The sequence below is a fragment of the Sciurus carolinensis genome, assembly GCF_902686445.1.
Source record: "Sciurus carolinensis chromosome 14 unlocalized genomic scaffold, mSciCar1.2 scaffold_115_arrow_ctg1, whole genome shotgun sequence".
NCBI classification, from domain to species: domain Eukaryota; kingdom Metazoa; phylum Chordata; class Mammalia; order Rodentia; family Sciuridae; genus Sciurus; species Sciurus carolinensis.
Window position 1 is genome coordinate 34,215 of NW_025920107.1, and position 5,043 is coordinate 39,257.

Below are 5,043 nucleotides of genomic sequence, written 5' to 3' on the forward strand. Positions count from 1 at the left end.
TTAAGACACCTTTCTCACCACTGGAGTGATCCTCCAAACAAAAACAAAGAAACTATACAACTAAAAAATGCAATAAATAATTTAGACTTAACAGACATATATAGGATATTTTGTTCATCAAACACTGAATGTAACTTTTTCACAGCAGCACATGATCCTTCTATAAAATACACTGTATGTTATACTGCAAAGCAACTCTTAATAAATACACAAAATAGAGATAAAACTTTTTATTCTATGAGATTCTAATAGAATGAAATTAGAAATCAAAACTAAAATACAAAACAGAATCTTCTCTAACACCTGCAAACTAAACAATACTCTATTGAAGACCAAAGTAGCAGAAGAAATCAAGGATGAAATTAAAAAACTAACACAGGTAAATGAGAATAGAAATACAACATATCAAAATCTCTGGGACAATATGAAGGCAGTGCTAAGAGGAGAGTTCATTGCATTCAGTTCATTCATTTAAAGAATAGAAAGTCCCTAATAAATAACCTAACATTTCATCACAAGGTACCAGAAAAAGAAAGAAGACAGGGAATAATTAAAATCAGAGCTGAAATAAACAAAATTGAAACAAAAAAATAAACTAGCAACACAGCAAAAAGTTTGTTCTTTCAAAAAGTAAATGAAATTGATAAACCCTTAGACAAACTAATCAACAAAAAGAGAAAATGCAAATTCCTAAAATTCACAATGAAAAAGGAAATATCACCATGGACACCACTGAAATACAGATGATATTTGGAAACTATTTTGAAAATTTATTCTCTAATAAAATATAAAATGTTGAAGACATCAAAAATTTCTACAGACATATGAACTACCCAAATTCAATCAAAAAGGCATAAGAAATTTAAACAGATACAATTCAAGCAATGAATTTGAAGATGCCATCAAATACCTAGCAAGAAAGAAAAGCCCAGGACCAGAGGGATTTTTAACTCAGTTCTACCAGCCCTTCAAAGAAAACAGCAATACTCCTCAATTTATTCCATGAAGTAAGGAAGGGGGTAATCTTTCCAAAATAATTGTATGAAGCTACTATCATCCTGATAACAAAAAACAAAAACAAAAAGACACATCAGGGAAAGAAATTTTCAGATCAATATTTCTGGTGAGCATAGATGAAAAAATTGTCAATATAATACTGACAAGTTGCATATGAAGACATATTTAAAAGGTAGTGCATGGTGCTCAAGTGAGGTTTTCCCCAGGGAGCAAGGTTGTTTCAACATATGGAAATCAGTACATATAATTTATCACATCAGCAGATTTAAAGGCACAAATCACATGATTATGTCAATAGATGCCAAAAAGGCATTTGATAAAATAGAGCATTCATTCATGTTCAAAACACAAGAAAATCTAGGGATAGTAGGAATATACCTCAACATTGTAAAGGCTGTATATGCTAAACCCAAGGCCAACATCATTCTAAATGGAGAATAATTGAAAGCATTCCCCTCTAAAAATTGGAACAAGACAGGAATGCCCTCTTTCACTTTTTCTATTCAACATAGTTCTGGAAACTTTAGTCAGAGCAATTAGAAGAAAGAAATTAAAGGAATATGAATGAAAAAAAATCCATACTATCCATATTTGCTGACAATGTGATTATATATTTAAAAAAAACAAAAATTTCACTAGAAATTTTCTAGAATAAATGAATTCAACAATGTAGCAGGATATAAAATTAACAACAATAAATCAATTGCATTCCTATACACTGGTGATGAATCAAAGAGAAATTAGGAAAACTCTCCCATTCAAAAGAGCCTTAAAAATAAAACAAAATATTTGTAAATCAATCTAACAATAAAAACTACAGAACTCTAAAGAAAGAAGTTGGAGAAGACCTGGGAAGATGAAAAGATCTTGCATGTTTTTGAATGGGTATTTTAAAAATGACCAGACTACCAAAAAGTGCTATATAGATTTAATCCAATTCCTATTAAGGTTCTAGTTATGTTCTTCATAGAAATGGAAGTCATGAAATTTCATTTGGAAAAGAAGAAGCTGTGAATAAGCAAATCATTCCTCCATGAGAAAAGTGAAGCAGGAGGCATTCCAATATCAGAACTTAAATTATACTCCAGAGCTATAGTAACAAAAAAGACATGGTATTAGCACCAAAACAGATAGAAAGACAAATGGTACAGAATAAAAGATGTGTAGACAAACCCGTGTAAATACAGTTATCACATAATAGACAAAGTCACCATAAACACACATTGAAGAAAAGATAGCACTTTCAACAAATGATGCTGGAAAACAGGAAATCCATATGTAGTAGATTGAAATTTAACCCCTATATCTCACCCTGAACAAAATTCAACTCAAAGTGGCATTAGACCAGAAACATTGCATGTACTAGAGGAAAATGTAGGACAAACTCTCCATCATGTCAGATTAGGAGCAAATTTCCTCAACAAGACTCATAAAGTGCAGGAAATAAAATCACAAATCAATAAATGGGATGGTATCAAACTGAAAAGCTTCTTTACAGCAAAGGAAACAATAAAGAACATGAAGAGATAGCCCACAGAAGGGGAGGAAATCTTTGACACCTGCATCTCAGATAGAGCATTAATCTCCTACAAAGAACTCAAAATGCTTAACACCAAACAACCCCAAATAACCCGATCAGTAAATGGACCTCATAACTGAACATACACTTCACAGAAGAAATGTGATCAGTAAATATATGGGAAAATATCCAATATCACTAACAATGAGAGAAATGAAATTAATACTACACTGAGATTTCCTCTCACTGCACTCAGAATGGGAATTATAAAGCCTACAGTAACAACAGATGTTGGTAAGGATGTGGGGGAAAAGTTACACTCATACATTACTGGTAGGCCTGAAAATTAGTATAGTCCATTAGCAGTATGGAGATTCCTCAAAAAACTAGGAATGGATCCACCATTTGACACAATTATCCCACTCTCAGCATAAACACAGAAGACTTAAAATTGGCCTACTACAGTGATATGGCCACATTGATTTTACAGCAGTTCAATTCATAATACCTAAGCTATGAAACCAACCTAGATGCCTTTCAATGGATTCATGGATAAAGAAAATGTGGCACATATACAATGAACTATTATTTAGTCAAAAATAAGAAACAAATTATGGCATTTGGCAGTAAATGGATAGAATTGGAAACTATCTTGCTAAGTGAAATAAGCCAATCCCAAAAATCCTAAGGCTACATGTTCTAATAGTGGATGCTGACTCACAAAAGGCAGAGTGATGGAGGAGAGGAGGTTCACTGGATTGGACTGTGTGGAGTGAGGGAAAGGAGGGAGAATAGGGGTGGGAATGACCATAGAGTGATTCAGACCTAATCTTCCTATGTTTATATATGAAAGCAAAACCAGTCTACCTCCACATCATGTACAACCACAAATATAGGAAGAGATAGTCTATGAATGTATGATATGTGAAAATATATTCTACTGTCATGATAGCTAAGAACAACCAAAAATAGGCATATGACCACAATATAATCCAACTATTTCACTCCTTCCTATTTTCCTGAAAGATCTAAAATTAGCATACTATGGTCACAATATTTACAATAACAAATTCATAATAGCTATATTATGTAATTGACCCAGGTATATTTTATATATATACACACATGTAGATGTATATGTACACATACATGTACATGTATATGTATATATGATATATAATATATATTACATATTTGTTACATAATATATATTATATACATAACAATATATAAATTAATATATACTACTTATCAAATGATATACACATTCTACATATAAAATGAATAAAATCATTTCATTTGTTGGTAAATGGGTGGAAACAGAAAATATCCTGCCATGGAAAATTAGCCAAACTCAGAAACTCAAAGGTTAAACACTTTCTCTCAAAAATGGAAGTTAGGGTAAAATAAAGCAAGTGGAGAGGGACAGATAACATGAGTGACCAATCAAATGCAACACACAGATGAGAAAAAATATGTCCAACAGAGGAGAGGAAGGAGAATGAGGCAGGGAAGGGAGCATGAGAGGCAAAGAGTCAGGCCAAGGGGGTCAGAACTGAAATTAATTTCCATCCACATCAGTTTGTCAGGATGAAACCAAGTCCCATGTGTAATTGTAAAACTATCATAATAATTTAAAATAAAGTAAATGCCAATTTCTAAACTTTAATCCATTTCAAAGAGAATTACAATTTATTGTATAGGCCAGATTCTTGTAAATTAATAGAAACTTTCAAGAGAACCATGAAATCTGTATAAGAATATACTCTAAAACAGGAATTGTATACTTATTTATTGAGGAAAAGTAGGTCATCTGAGTGAATGATACATTTTGACAGCAGCAAACAGAACACTCCTCCATGCTATGCAGGAGGCACACTGCACACCCTCACCACACAGTATTGGGACTCAGAGGGGCACATTGGTTCTTAAGAGAAGCTTGAATTTCATATTTCTGAATGATTCTCCTTAATTTAAAATACAGACAACTTTTAGAGGTAAACTAAATATATTTATGAGTTTAAAAAAAGGAAAAAGAGGAAGAGAACTTTCAACAACTGTTTGCATTCTAATTTAAAAAACAAAAAAACTGCATAAAAATCCTCATTTGTCAACCAATGTCACAGTCAAAATAAACATAGTTTAAGTATTTTGGAAATAATGGTGTCTGGTGTATACATTGGTTATGGCTTCCTGAATTCACAATTAGTGAAATCAGTTTTTCCACTAAAGATGGTGACCTCGAAGCAAAAGCCAGGTGGAGAGTTGTTTCATTCCTGATGTTGTGAGCATGTGGATTGTCACCATGTTCTAATAGGATATTTGCACACTGCTCTTCCATGTACTGTAGTGTCTGTTGGTTTTATACCAAGAAATAAACTCTAAATTTTGAGAATCAAAGAAAAGCATTTCACGTTTTACTAATTAGTCATATTTAAACTGAATTAATCAATTTTTCTCCTAAGCGTTTCAATTAAATTTTTTTCTACAGAAACCTGTAGCTACCT